The sequence below is a fragment of the Schistocerca gregaria genome, chromosome 2 (genome assembly GCF_023897955.1).
Source record: "Schistocerca gregaria isolate iqSchGreg1 chromosome 2, iqSchGreg1.2, whole genome shotgun sequence".
NCBI classification, from domain to species: domain Eukaryota; kingdom Metazoa; phylum Arthropoda; class Insecta; order Orthoptera; family Acrididae; genus Schistocerca; species Schistocerca gregaria.
Window position 1 is genome coordinate 714,921,216 of NC_064921.1, and position 15,810 is coordinate 714,937,025.

Sequence of the window (15,810 nt, forward strand, 5' to 3'; positions counted from 1 at the left end):
GAGCCCTTGCGTTTTGTGCAAACGTGTGGCGACTACCGGCATGCCGGCGGCTGTTCCGCGCATTTCCTGCCCTCCAGGTAAGCACAGAAACCAAGTAGCCGGTTCTGAAAGAGTTTCACGTATCATTTGAGCCATCTGCAGCCTGGTGGTTGGACGTTTGAAATTGATTTAAATGTTCACAGTAGAGATTGTAGCAAGTGTCTTGTTGAGTGCGACGAAAAAGTGATTACGCCGGGAATCGAAACGGAGACCTTCTGCCTGTTAGGCAGACGTGATAACCGCTACACCACGGAAACTGCTAAGCTCTGAGATCCACATGTGACACAACTTGCAGGACGATCACAACTTTGGCGTAAAAATCACTTTGCGGAAACGCACAATGCAGGTATTTCGCATTCGTACGCAACAAGCGACAGCACCCTTGCCTGTCTGAATGCCACCACGAATAAGAGCCCAAGAAGTCGTCGGACAAGCTCGCGGCCGAGTCCTCGGTAGCATCAGCTACTCTTGCTTTCCGTACGAGCTACCGTCAATTCGCGCAGTCCCTATTGCATATGATGTCACCAAAAGCAATCACTTCGTTAGCGGCAAGGAGCCCGGGCCCAGCGGTAGCTCTACATGGAGGCACCAGCAGCCCCGACAGGCCGCCGCTGGCGCGCCGGCGCCCGGACCCGCGACCCCTAATGACGTTGCAGTCGATGTATTTCTTAATATCGCTTTTGGAAGAAGCAAGCCAGGTGTAAATCACACAGTATTTTACTGATGATCTGGAAACGCAAATTTAGAACAAGTAGAACATTATATAAAATTTGTTGTGTGGTCGAGCGGAACCCACCCTTCGCTCTTCCCAGATTATCGTTGCTGCACGGAATGATTGTTAAAGCACCGACGGCTTCAGAGTTCGTCTTCTCCAACGTTTGCTTTTGCAGTACATTGCGCAATCTTTTCGTTATGAGTCGTCTGTTTCGGTTTCCCGATGTAGTTTTGCTCACACCTCCCGACTTCTCTTAACCCCGAGCCACCACTAGCAGAAAATTCCGCACTGCAGTCCGGTCAATCTGCAGAGCTCGATAAGAGCATCGCGGTCGTTCCTGAGCTAATGAAACGGCCGTGTCTGTAGTTGTTCCCAGATGTCTCCCACAGAAACGGCCTCCCGGACGCCTGCATTACAGGAGTACGCCCCTACTCCCAGCCATACAATTGCATTTGAAAGCAGAATAACATGAGCTACAGAGCAACTCCGACTTTTGTGTCTGACCTACTTTTAATGATACTGTGGTCGGTTTAGTTACTACTATCGCTGCTGGACGAAGCAGACCAGTTGAAAGCCACACGGTATTCTTGTAACGAACAGGTAATGGAAATTTAGGTAAAACGATATCAAAAAAAGTTGCGTGGTGGAGCGACACATACAGTTGGCTCTTCGTAGATGATCATTGCTGCACGGAATAATTCTTAAGGCACCGACGCCTTCAGGAGTCGTGTTTGGAAGTTTTGCTTGCAGTATATTCCGCTATCTTTTCGTTATGAGTTGGTGTTTCGGATTCCCGGTGTTCTTTTGTTTAGTGCATTTGCCTTCCCTTGATGCTAAGAAAGCACATGACGAAAGTGAAACACCACCGTCTGTTCATCTGCAGAGCGCGATGAAATTATTCACTCTACATTCATTGCCTTTAATATTCTTTCCATCAGTGGTGGGCGCTGCCTTCAGAAAGCGCTTTTCTTTCTGATTTACATGAAAGTTAGTGTTCCTCGGAGCTGGACTGCTTGGGATTACCTTCACTGCCACCGGCAAGTGGCTCGTTGGTCTAGGGGTATGATTCCTGCTTTGGGTGCAGGAGGTCCCGGGTTCAAATCCCGGACGAGCCCTACCGTTTTGACCGTGCTGGAGAGTAGGTGGAGCTCACCCACGTTTGTAGCTCTGCAATGAAGAACAGATGCGTGCCGCAGCACGCTGTGTGTGGCCCTACGGTCATGAAGGGACCGTTTGATATGGCAAGAATCTGATACCAGTAAATTACATAGGTCGATTTCTGTAGAAGAGCCGACAGTAATCTTGCATGCAACGGAAAACAAAGGTTGTCTTTGCAGAACGTGTGCACCGTGAGTGGAGACGAAGCTCAATCGTGGAGCAGTCTACCTTCATCTGATTAGCGACAACGTCAACCAAAGAGTGGGATACAAGACTGAGCGTAGTTAAGAGTTTCTCACTATTAGTTACGTTCACACTTCAACAGAGTTGTGACAAGGCGAGTGCAAAGAGATCAGGAAAGCCAGTATGAAGCGAACTTGAAGTAGTCTTGAAGAAATGGATAGTAAATTTTGCAGGCCAGAATGGAGCTACGAGCGTTCTGAGTTACTGAATACCGGTGCACTATGGGAGCAAGAGCATTTGACAGTAAAATGAGGCGATATCGGTGTAGCACACGACATTTATTATCCCGCACACGCAGACGTGACGTTATCTCGGAAATGGAATCCGAAAACGGGTTTAAAAAAAGTCGTGCTTCCGCCCGGGATCGAACCGGGGACCTTCTGCGTGTAAAGCAGACGTGATAACCGCTACACCACGGAAACGACGGTTTTGCCGGTGTACTACCTGGAAAACCGTAGCTCCAACAGATTTTTCCTGCGTAAGCAAGGGCATCGGCTACGAGCTCCGTCCGATTCTAGAAGTTGCTATAGTAAAAGACAACGATAAAAACAATCAAACCGCAACAGCCAGGGAGAACGCTGGGTGAGCAGCAGCTCTGCACGGTGATACCAAGAACGGAGGCGATAGTCATGTGCATCGAGAAGGCTCGTTGGTCTAGGGGCTCAGTTGCGAGTCAGCCGCCGAGCGGGACGGACGTGTGGCGGAGCTGGACGTCTGGCTGTAGTAAACACAGGCTGAGTCGCTGCGTTTGAGGTTAGTGGTGCTGCTAAGCCGCTATTCGTGTTGCACTTGTATTCATGAAGTTTTAGAATGAATAGGTCGAATTATTTGAGGAAAGACACAATCAAGTTTACTTTCGATCGAAATTTCGTTCGACCCAAAGCATTTGAAATTAAAGCATGGTTTATCGAAAAAGTATTGATTAACGGTGATGATGTTGTCGGAGTTTATCTCTCGTTTGTGACAAATGCTGTGTATCTGAAGATGAAAAGTCCAGAATTATGTAGTTCCATTGTGGATCGTTGTGGAGGTAGCGTGAAGTTTAATCATTCTGATGGGAATGTGAGTGACGTTGCTGTTAGTCATGCTGGGTACGGGATTCGTACGATCAGAGTGTTTGAGCTCCCTTTTGAAATTCCGCCCGAAGAACTTAATGTTGCCCTTCGGCCTTATGGCAGAATTATTTCCAATGTGGCAGAAAGGTGGTCTGAAGCTCATATGTTTCCTGTCTTGAACGGCGTAAGGCAAATTAAGATTGAATTACAGAAGCATGTCCCCTCTTATCTTAATATTTGTGGGTATCGTGCTTTGATTATCTATGATGGGCAACCGCGGACTTGCGCTTTATGCAATTCCACGGAACACATTCGTGCAGAATGTTCACGGAGGCGTGTCCCGCAGTTACCGCGTGACGAGTTGCCGAGTCCCGGCCCTGTTGTTGGTATGAAGTTGTCATACGCTGCCGCTGCTGACTTCCGCAGCCGAGGCGAGTCGGTGCCGCCTGTGCGCGGGGAGCCTGCTGCCTCGCGGGCGGTTGTCGATGATACTCCGGCTTCAAGCTCTAGATTTGCGGATGGTCTGCCGATCAGCTCCGCGCCCCTCGAATCTATGCCGACGCCAACTGTTTCCAACTCTCCCGCTGTGGTTGCTCGTTCTTCCGCGGACTCGGCCGAAGATCCCCAAATACCCGCAACGGAGGTTTCCTTGCGTCGTCAGGATTCCCACCAACGTGAGGATATTGCCACTAGCTTCCGAGGAGTGGACGCTCCAGGCATCCACTCTGCGGGAACTATGAACGAAGATAGCAATCTGGACATTGGTTTCACGTTGGCGCCCACAGAAGGCACTTGCGTCAAGGAAACCACAACGAGCGATAGTGTAGAATTGGAGACTGGGTTGCTACCAGTGGGAGCCATGGAAAAAGATGCGCCTCCTTCTGCCGTTGTGGAATGCGATACGCGGACTTTTGTCCGAAAAAAGTAACAGGCGACGTCAGACGTATCATCCGGTACTTCTCCTGACAGGTCGCAAACTTCATCTCCTGCTAGATCGCCGAAGAGATCTTCGAAGAAAGGCAAGAAGAGGAGATTGGCACACAAAGCAGCAGAGAGTTTAGCTCCTGCATTGCGGGAAAAGTTAAAACATTTAAGGGATAATGAACGACTACGAGAACAATGCCCAGTAGCACGAGTTAACGAGTGTACTGAAGCGGAGATGAGTCGTGCCGATGCAGATGATCTTCAACAACAACCTCGCGCACCGCTTGGCGTCGCAGGTTTGCAGACCGGCACTACTATGGATTTAGACCGAACTGTCTCAGGAAAAGGACTTGATTGGGCCGATGCCCAAGAAGATCGCACCGACCACGGAATGGAGATGGACCTGACACATGCTAGTGGCATTTAATTTTTTTTTTTAATGTCTATTTTTCTTTCTGACAGACAGAATGGAATGGTACAGACGTGACTCTGCATGGGGTATACTTCATTAGCCAATTTCTTTTACCTGCACCTATGCCAACGGCACTGACATATAATGTGACCACGATCAATATAAATCGGATTCGCAGTGAAACGAAAGTCGCTTCTTTAAAAGATTTCCTTTACCAGTCGGATACTGATATAGCCCTCCTACAGGAATTTAATGTCCACAACTTTTATGTCCCAGGTTTTCAAGAGATTTTAAATATTGCACCGGAAGCCACATGTGGGACTGCGATCCTTGTCAAAGATGGTATTGATGTGAAGGATATCTGTCTGTTAGAAAATGGGAGGGGCATCAGTTGTAAAATTTTTACTACTACTGTTTTAAATGTATATGTCCCCTCTGGTAACAACGCTAGAGATGATAGGGCTAATTTTTTTAAGAACGATATGGTCTATTTACTTAAGGGGAATCCGGCGGAAGCTTTAATCGGTGGTGACTTTAATTGTGTACTTCACAAAAAGGATCAGCGACCAAATTTTAACTTCTCCAGGGAACTGGCGGCTTTGGTGACAAACATGAAGTGGACAGACGTGTGGGAAAGCAAATACCCCACGTTAGTCAAATTTACGTACATCAGTAGTCGCTCGCAAAGCAGAATAGACAGAATATACGTCACAGCAAACCTGGAAAATAAAATCAGTAGTATCGAAGTAATTCCCACTACCTTTTCGGACCATCTCGCAGTGAAATGCAGCATTCGGTTTCAGAAGCAAGGAACGTATTGGGGTCGCCCCTTATGGAAGCTGAATACCCATATGTTGTTCGAGGGTGGCCTATCAAGAACAGTTGCGGAGGTATGGCTGGCTGCTCTACGTATGCGCCATAAATACAGCTCTCGCCTTGTGTGGTGGACCTCATGTGCTAAAAAGAAATTGAGATCATCCCTAATAGCTTACGGGAGGGAGCGAGCGATGTGGACTCGCAATACCGTTGAATTTTACTATACATGCTTAAGGGAACTATCAGCTGAGCAGATGACTGATGAGGTTTTCATTGAAATAAAGAAGATCAAGGCTCACCTCATAAGTCTTAAGCGACAACAGCTGGAGGGTTTAAAAATTAAATCTCGTGTCCCGACAACGGTGGAGGACGAAAACGCATCGCTGTACCACTTACTCGAACATGAAAGAAATAGAAGACGAGCGTTTATTGCTTGTCTTAGAGTCGGCGATAACCGGGTGCTGACGGAACACTCTGACATTTTAAATGCAGTTTATGGATTTTATCGTACGTTATATACTGATACCCGGTATAATCTAGACTGTGCGAACGATTTGCTACGAACTACAGGTATCGACAACGTTATCAATGACGAGGACAATGTGTCCCTTACCACTGCGATCACATGTGAGGAGGTGTTTGATATACTTAAATATTCGCCTACCCGTAAGTCCCCAGGGCCTGATGGCTTGCCTGTAGAGTTTTATTGTAAATTTTGGCCTCTCATCGGTAATCAATTCACAGAAGTGATAAATGAAGTGTTGCAAGGTGTTACTGTTCCACGCGAGTTCAAAGAAAGCGTAACTGTGCTAATACCAAAGGGAAGGAACGCGACAGTTAAAGATCTCAATCAATTGAGACCAATATGTTTGATGAACTCGGATTATAAAATAATTGCACGTGTACTGAAGGAAAGACTGAGACCTCTAATGGAGAAGATCATAGGTGACCACCAAACCTGTCTCTCGGGGCGGAATATTTTTAAAACTGTTTGTGAATATAGGGATGTCTCTGCAATTTTTGCAACGTCATCCTCACCAGGAGGCCTTGCCTTTATCGACTTCTCAAAGGCTTTTGACAGGGTCAACCACTTAGTTTTGTTCAGAACGTTGACCTATGTGGGTTTTAGTCAACATTTTGTGCAAGTTTTAATTAACATTGTTGAAGGCATCCAAACACAAGTGTCTGTAAATGGGCATTTCACTCCACCCATTGAAATTCGCAACGGCGTCCCGCAGGGAAGTCCTTTGTCAATGCTCCTGTATGTTGTTGCACTGGAGCCTTTACTAAGGAGACTCGATGTCGATCTTGAGGGCATCACGATATCTGGCGTTAACAACGTCACCAATGCATATGCTGATGACGTTGGAGTGGTTATTCGTAGTAACGAAGATTTAGAGAAATTAACTACGAATATTCAGATCTTTTGTGAAGCTACAGGCGCTAGGGTTAACGAGGTGAAGAGTTCGTTTTTAAATCTTAAAGGTCTTCAAGATGTCCGTTTGGAATGGGCACGCTCCGTCGATCGTCACACCGCTCTGGGTGTCACCTTTTACCGATGTCCGCTTCAGACCATGACCTACAATTGGAAGAAAGTACTGGATACAATCAGAGGAGCCACAATACTCAATCAGACCAGACATCTGAACATTAAACAACGAATCAGAATAATTAATTGGTCCATTTTATCAAAAGCTATATATATAGGTCAAATATTGCCAGTTTCGAAACCCATTGCCAAACGTATAATGAGTATCATTTGCCAATTTATATGGACAGGGAATATTTTTAGAGTAGCAGTCGGTACAGTTACGTTACCTTCCGCTGAAGGTGGCCTAGGTTTAACAGATATATGGCGGAAGACTACGGCGTTATATATAAAGAGGACCCTACAAATTATAGAAAAACATCCACATAGTATTACAGCCAGGCTGTATCGACTCCTACAGCCAGAAAATTTACGTCCACCCATAAATATAGGCGGAATTAATTATAAATTGAAATATATTCGCCAGTTCTTTTTAGAGATTAGCTACATGGACAGTATTGTCACGAATCCACAATCAAGGACTTGCAGGAAATTAATGGAACTCTTAACAACGAAAGAACATGTCAACAAAATGGAGTGCAGATATCCCGACAAAGACTGGAAAAGAATTTGGAAAAATATTAGTAATCGTGAACTGTCTTCCGACATTCAGGCAACCTGGTACCGAGTTGTTAATAACGTAGTTTCCACTAACGAAAAGTTGCACTCCATTGGTCTTAGTGACACGATTGTGTGCACCCGATGTGACGCAGTTGACACATTGATCCACCGCTTTCTCTGTGGCGGATACGCCGAAATATGGAGGGGACTCCAACGGCGGGTAGCCTTTATAACCAGAACTGTTAGTACTGACATCAATGTTGAAAAATTACTCTTCCCCGATGGTGTTTTCTTCCCTGTCCAGAAAACCAATGCTGTGTTGTGGTTGTTTGGCAATTATGTACATTACGTTATATCTGAACACGGCAATGACCGTGTTTTAGAATACGAATTATACGAACGAGCAAAATATTATCAGATATGTACGCGCAGGGACCACAAAAAAACTTTTGGTAACATGTTACACATTCTGTTTCAGAGACAAGGGATTGGATAAACATCTTAATAGCCCTCGTCTACGAAAAATGTAGTCACAGGCCAAAGTAGGGGATCGCTGTTGAGGGTGAAGTACGGTGGGGACTTCGTGTGCCCCAGGGCCGCTACGGTAGCCGTGAAGGCCTCGGACAGAACCCCGAAACGGCACTACGGCTTCACACTTACTGCTGGATGAACCCCATATCTCCAGCAACTACTTTCATCTATGATGATTTTCCAGGATCTCGGTAATATCGGAAGGTGGTTTCGTTACACACAATGCAGTGGAAGCTTCTTGCACGTGTTCCTCAGTTACAATCTTTCTATTTTTGTTTAATTTTTTTCAGTATGAAGCAAGAGTGACAATTTATTAATTCCCAAGAAGCCTTAAATTTTCAATTTTCAGTTCTACGGAGGAGAAGCCTCACATGGCGAAGAAGCCAAACATCATTTCATTTCCCTAACTGTCACAGTAAATTTGAAAAAAAAAATCAGTCGATATAGCATAGAAGCTCGCCGAAGAAGGCATAAAAGGAGAGCGAATGGATGGGCTGTGTGGGGAGAAGGGAGGCCCAAAAAAAAAAAAAAAAAAAAAAAAAAAAAAAAAAAAGTATGATTCCTGCTTCGGGTGCAGGAGGTCCCGGGTTCAAATCCCGGACGAGCCCTTGCGTTTTGTGCAAACGTGTGGCGACTACCGGCATGCCGGCGGCTGTTCCGCGCATTTCCTGCCCTCCAGGTAAGCACAGAAACCAAGTAGCCGGTTCTGAAAGAGTTTCACGTATCATTTGAGCCATCTGCAGCCTGGTGGTTGGACGTTTGAAATTGATTTAAATGTTCACAGTAGAGATTGTAGCAAGTGTCTTGTTGAGTGCGACGAAAAAGTGATTACGCCCGGAATCGAAACGGAGACCTTCTGCCTGTTAGGCAGACGTGATAACCGCTACACCACGGAAACTGCTAAGCTCTGAGATCCACATGTGACACAACTTGCAGGACGATCACAACTTTGGCGTAAAAATCACTTTGCGGAAACGCACAATGCAGGTATTTCGCATTCGTACGCAACAAGCGACAGCACCCTTGCCTGTCTGAATGCCACCACGAATAAGAGCCCAAGAAGTCGTCGGACAAGCTCGCGGCCTAGTCCTCGGTAGCATCAGCTACTCTTGCTTTCCGTACGATCTACCGTCAATTCGCGCAGTCGCTATTGCATATGATGTCACCAAAAGCAATCACTTCGTTAGCGGCAAGGAGCCCGGGCCCAGCGGTAGCTCTACATGGAGGCACCAGCAGCCCCGACAGGCCGCCGCTGGCGCGCCGGCGCCCGGACCCGCGACCCCTAATGACGTTGCAGTCGATGTATTTCTTAATATCGCTTTTGGAAGAAGCAAGACAGGTGTAAATCACACAGTATTTTACTGATGATCTGGAAACGCAAATTTAGAACAAGTAGAACATTATATAAAATTTGTTGTGTGGTCGAGCGGAACCCACCCTTCGCTCTTCCCAGATTATCGTTGCTGCACGGAATGATTGTTAAAGCACCGACGGCTTCAGAGTTCGTCTTCTCCAACGTTTGCTTTTGCAGTACATTGCGCAATCTTTTCGTTATGAGTCGTCTGTTTCGGTTTCCCGATGTAGTTTTGCTCACACCTCCCGACTTCTCTTAACCCCGAGCCACCACTAGCAGAAAATTCCGCACTGCAGTCCGGTCAATCTGCAGAGCTCGATAAGAGCATCGCGGTCGTTCCTGAGCTAATGAAACGGCCGTGTCTGTAGTTGTTCCCAGATGTCTCCCACAGAAACGGCCTCCCGGACGCCTGCATTACAGGAGTACGCCCCTACTCCCAGCCATACAATTGCATTTGAAAGCAGAATAACATGAGCTACAGAGCAACTCCGACTTTTGTGTCTGACCTACTTTTAATGATACTGTGGTCGGTTTAGTTACTACTATCGCTGCTGGACGAAGCAGACCAGTTGAAAGCCACACGGTATTCTTGTAACGAACAGGTAATGGAAATTTAGGTAAAACGATATCAAAAAAAGTTGCGTGGTGGAGCGACACATACAGTTGGCTCTTCGTAGATGATCATTGCTGCACGGAATAATTCTTAAGGCACCGACGCCTTCAGGAGTCGTGTTTGGAAGTTTTGCTTGCAGTATATTCCGCTATCTTTTCGTTATGAGTTGGTGTTTCGGATTCCCGGTGTTCTTTTGTTTAGTGCATTTGCCTTCCCTTGATGCTAAGAAAGCACATGACGAAAGTGAAACACCACCGTATGTTCATTTGCAGAGCGCGATGAAATTATTCACTCTACATTCATTGCCTTTAATATTCTTTCCATCAGTGGTGGGCGCTGCCTTCAGAAAGCTCTTTTCTTTCTGATTTACATGAAAGTTAGTGTTCCTCGGAGCTGGACTGCTTGGGATTACCTTCACTGCCACCGGCAAGTGGCTCGTTGGTCTAGGGGTATGATTCCTGCTTTGGGTGCAGGAGGTCCCGGGTTCAAATCCCGGACGAGCCCTACCGTTTTGACCGTGCTGGAGAGTAGGTGGAGCTCACCCACGTTTGTAGCTCTGCAATGAAGAACAGATGCGTGCCGCAGCACGCTGTGTGTGGCCCTACGGTCATGAAGGGACCGTTTGATATGGCAAGAATCTGATACCAGTAAATTACATAGGTCGATTTCTGTAGAAGAGCCGACAGTAATCTTGCATGCAACGGAAAACAAAGGTTGTCTTTGCAGAACGTGTGCACCGTGAGTGGAGACGAAGCTCAATCGTGGAGCAGTCTACCTTCATCTGATTAGCGACAACGTCAACCAAAGAGTGGGATACAAGACTGAGCGTAGTTAAGAGTTTCTCACTATTAGTTACGTTCACACTTCAACAGAGTTGTGACAAGGCGAGTGCAAAGAGATCAGGAAAGCCAGTATGAAGCGAACTTGAAGTAGTCTTGAAGAAATGGATACTAAATTTTGCAGGCCAGAATGGAGCTACGAGCGTTCTGAGTTACTGAATACCGGTGCACTATGGGAGCAAGAGCATTTGACAGTAAAATGAGGCGATATCGGTGTAGCACACGACATTTATTATCCCGCACACGCAGACGTGACGTTATCTCGGAAATGGAATCCGAAAACGGGTTTAAAAAAAGTCGTGCTTCCGCCCGGGATCGAACCGGGGACCTTCTGCGTGTAAAGCAGACGTGATAACCGCTACACCACGGAAACGACGGTTTTGCCGGTGTACTACCTGGAAAACCGTAGCTCCAACAGATTTTTCCTGCGTAAGCAAGGGCATCGGCTACGAGCTCCGTCCGATTCTAGAAGTTGCTATAGTAAAAGACAACGATAAAAACAATCAAACCGCAACAGCCAGGGAGAACGCTGGGTGAGCAGCAGCTCTGCACGGTGATACCAAGAACGGAGGCGATAGTCATGTGCATCGAGAAGGCTCGTTGGTCTAGGGGCTCAGTTGCGAGTCAGCCGCCGAGCGGGACGGACGTGTGGCGGAGCTGGACGTCTGGCTGTAGTAAACACAGGCTGAGTCGCTGCGTTTGAGGTTAGTGGTGCTGCTAAGCCGCTATTCGTGTTGCACTTGTATTCATGAAGTTCTAGAATGAATAGGTCGAATTATTTGAGGAAAGACACAATCAAGTTTACTTTCGATCGAAATTTCGTTCGACCTAAAGCATTTGAAATTAAAGCATGGTTTATCGAAAAAGTATTGATTAACGGTGATGATGTTGTCGGAGTTTATCTCTCGTTTGTGACAAATGCTGTGTATCTGAAGATGAAAAGTCCAGAATTATGTAGTTCCATTGTGGATCGTTGTGGAGGTAGCGTGAAGTTTAATCATTCTGATGGGAATGTGAGTGACGTTGCTGTTAGTCATGCTGGGTACGGGATTCGTACGATCAGAGTGTTTGAGCTCCCTTTTGAAATTCCGCCCGAAGAACTTAATGTTGCCCTTCGGCCTTATGGCAGAATTATTTCCAATGTGGCAGAAAGGTGTTCTGAAGCTCATATGTTTCCTGTCTTGAACGGCGTAAGGCAAATTAAGATTGAATTACAGAAGCATGTCCCCTCTTATCTTAATATTTGTGGGTATCGTGCTTTGATTATCTATGATGGGCAACCGCGGACTTGCGCTTTATGCAATTCCACGGAACACATTCGTGCAGAATGTTCACGGAGGCGTGTCCCGCAGTTACCGCGTGACGAGTTGCCGAGTCCCGGCCCTGTTGTTGGTATGAAGTTGTCATACGCTGCCGCTGCTGACTTCCGCAGCCGAGGCGAGTCGGTGCCGCCTGTGCGCGGGGAGCCTGCTGCCTCGCGGGCGGTTGTCGATGATACTCCGGCTTCAAGCTCTAGATTTGCGGATGGTCTGCCGATCAGCTCCGCGCCCCTCGAATCTATGCCGACGCCAACTGTTTCCAACTCTCCCACTGTGGTTGCTCGTTCTTCCGCGGACTCGGCCGAAGATCCCCAAATACCCGCAACGGAGGTTTCCTTGCGTCGTCAGGATTCCCACCAACGTGAGGATATTGCCACTAGCTTCCGAGGAGTGGACGCTCCAGGCATCCACTCTGCGGGAACTATGAACGAAGATAGCAATCTGGACATTGGTTTCACGTTGGCGCCCACAGAAGACACTTGCGTCAAGGAAACCACAACGAGCGATAGTGTAGAATTGGAGACTGGGTTGCTACCAGTGGGAGCCATGGAAAAAGATGCGCCTCCTTCTGCCGTTATGGAATGCGATACGCGGACTTTTGTCCGAAAAAAGGAACAGGCGACGTCAGACGTATCATCCGGTACTTCTCCTGACAGGTCGCAAACTTCATCTCCTGCTAGATCGCCGAAGAGATCTTCGAAGAAAGGCAAGAAGAGGAGATTGGCACACAAAGCAGCAGAGAGTTTAGCTCCTGCATTGCGGGAAAAGTTAAAACATTTAAGGGATAATGAACGACTACGAGAACAATGCCCAGTAGCACGAGTTAACGAGTGTACTGAAGCGGAGATGAGTCGTGCCGATGCAGATGATCTTCAACAACAACCTCGCGCACCGCTTGGCGTCGCAGGTTTGCAGACCGGCACTACTATGGATTTAGACCGAACTGTCTCAGGAAAAGGACTTGATTGGGCCGATGCCCAAGAAGATCGCACCGACCACGGAATGGAGATGGACCTGACACATGCTAGTGGCATTTAATTTTTTTTTTTAATGTCTATTTTTCTTTCTGACAGACAGAATGGAATGGTACAGACGTGACTCTGCATGGGGTATACTTCATTAGCCAATTTCTTTTACCTGCACCTATGCCAACGGCACTGACATATAATGTGACCACGATCAATATAAATCGGATTCGCAGTGAAACGAAAGTCGCTTCTTTAAAAGATTTCCTTTACCAGTCGGATACTGATATAGCCCTCCTACAGGAATTTAATGTCCACAACTTTTATGTCCCAGGTTTTCAAGAGATTTTAAATATTGCACCGGAAGCCACATGTGGGACTGCGATCCTTGTCAAAGATGGTATTGATGTGAAGGATATCTGTCTGTTAGAAAATGGGAGGGGCATCAGTTGTAAAATTTTTACTACTACTGTTTTAAATGTATATGTCCCCTCTGGTAACAACGCTAGAGATGATAGGGCTAATTTTTTTAAGAACGATATGGTCTATTTACTTAAGGGGAATCCGGCGGAAGCTTTAATCGGTGGTGACTTTAATTGTGTACTTCACAAAAAGGATCAGCGACCAAATTTTAACTTCTCCAGGGAACTGGCGGCTTTGGTGACAAACATGAAGTGGACAGACGTGTGGGAAAGCAAATACCCCACGTTAGTCAAATTTACGTACATCAGTAGTCGCTCGCAAAGCAGAATAGACAGAATATACGTCACAGCAAACCTGGAAAATAAAATCAGTAGTATCGAAGTAATTCCCACTACCTTTTCGGACCATCTCGCAGTGAAATGCAGCATTCGGTTTCAGAAGCAAGGAACGTATTGGGGTCGCCCCTTATGGAAGCTGAATACCCATATGTTGTTCGAGGGTGGCCTATCAAGAACAGTTGCGGAGGTATGGCTGGCTGCTCTACGTATGCGCCATAAATACAGCTCTCGCCTTGTGTGGTGGACCTCATGTGCTAAAAAGAAATTGAGATCATCCCTAATAGCTTACGGGAGGGAGCGAGCGATGTGGACTCGCAATACCGTTGAATTTTACTATACATGCTTAAGGGAACTATCAGCTGAGCAGATGACTGATGAGGTTTTCATTGAAATAAAGAAGATCAAGGCTCACCTCATAAGTCTTAAGCGACAACAGCTGGAGGGTTTAAAAATTAAATCTCGTGTCCCGACAACGGTGGAGGACGAAAACGCATCGCTGTACCACTTACTCGAACATGAAAGAAATAGAAGACGAGCGTTTATTGCTTGTCTTAGAGTCGGCGATAACCGGGTGCTGACGGAACACTCTGACATTTTAAATGCAGTTTATGGATTTTATCGTACGTTATATACTGATACCCGGTATAATCTAGACTGTGCGAACGATTTGCTACGAACTACAGGTATCGACAACGTTATCAATGACGAGGACAATGTGTCCCTTACCACTGCGATCACATGTGAGGAGGTGTTTGATATACTTAAATATTCGCCTACCCGTAAGTCCCCAGGGCCTGATGGCTTGCCTGTAGAGTTTTATTGTAAATTTTGGCCTCTCATCGGTAATCAATTCACAGAAGTGATAAATGAAGTGTTGCAAGGTGTTACTGTTCCACGCGAGTTCAAAGAAAGCGTAACTGTGCTAATACCAAAGGGAAGGAACGCGACAGTTAAAGATCTCAATCAATTGAGACCAATATGTTTGATGAACTCGGATTATAAAATAATTGCACGTGTACTGAAGGAAAGACTGAGACCTCTAATGGAGAAGATCATAGGTGACCACCAAACCTGTCTCTCGGGGCGGAATATTTTTAAAACTGTTTGTGAATATAGGGATGTCTCTGCAATTTTTGCAACGTCATCCTCACCAGGAGGCCTTGCCTTTATCGACTTCTCAAAGGCTTTTGACAGGGTCAACCACTTAGTTTTGTTCAGAACGTTGACCTATGTGGGTTTTAGTCAACATTTTGTGCAAGTTTTAATTAACATTGTTGAAGGCATCCAAACACAAGTGTCTGTAAATGGGCATTTCACTCCACCCATTGAAATTCGCAACGGCGTCCCGCAGGGAAGTCCTTTGTCAATGCTCCTGTATGTTGTTGCACTGGAGCCTTTACTAAGGAGACTCGATGTCGATCTTGAGGGCATCACGATATCTGGCGTTAACAACGTCACCAATGCATATGCTGATGACGTTGGAGTGGTTATTCGTAGTAACGAAGATTTAGAGAAATTAACTACGAATATTCAGATCTTTTGTGAAGCTACAGGCGCTAGGGTTAACGAGGTGAAGAGTTCGTTTTTAAATCTTAAAGGTCTTCAAGATGTCCGTTTGGAATGGGCACGCTCCGTCGATCGTCACACCGCTCTGGGTGTCACCTTTTACCGATGTCCGCTTCAGACCATGACCTACAATTGGAAGAAAGTACTGGATACAATCAGAGGAGCCACAATACTCAATCAGACCAGACATCTGAACATTAAACAACGAATCAGAATAATTAATTGGTCCATTTTATCAAAAGCTATATATATAGGTCAAATATTGCCAGTTTCGAAACCCATTGCCAAACGTATAATGAGTATCATTTGCCAATTTATATGGACAGGGAATATTTTTAGAGTAGCAGTCGG

At 46.2% G+C, this 15,810-nt stretch overlaps 4 non-coding genes across 4 annotated transcripts; 2 read left to right on the forward strand and 2 right to left on the reverse strand.

The window, feature by feature from the left end:
• Positions 1 to 1,797: 1,797 nt before the first annotated feature.
• Trnap-ugg (transfer RNA proline (anticodon UGG)) lies at positions 1,798 to 1,869 on the forward strand. The gene has a single exon. It is a non-coding gene; the product is annotated as a tRNA-Pro (tRNA).
• Positions 1,870 to 2,504: 635 nt separating this feature from the next.
• On the reverse strand, positions 2,505 to 2,577 carry Trnav-uac (transfer RNA valine (anticodon UAC)). Its single transcript has one exon. It is a non-coding gene; the product is annotated as a tRNA-Val (tRNA).
• A 7,864-nt stretch (positions 2,578 to 10,441) lies between these two features.
• Trnap-ugg (transfer RNA proline (anticodon UGG)) lies at positions 10,442 to 10,513 on the forward strand. Its single transcript has one exon. It is a non-coding gene; the product is annotated as a tRNA-Pro (tRNA).
• Positions 10,514 to 11,148: 635 nt separating this feature from the next.
• Positions 11,149 to 11,221, reverse strand: Trnav-uac (transfer RNA valine (anticodon UAC)). The gene has a single exon. It is a non-coding gene; the product is annotated as a tRNA-Val (tRNA).
• Positions 11,222 to 15,810: the final 4,589 nt, after the last annotated feature.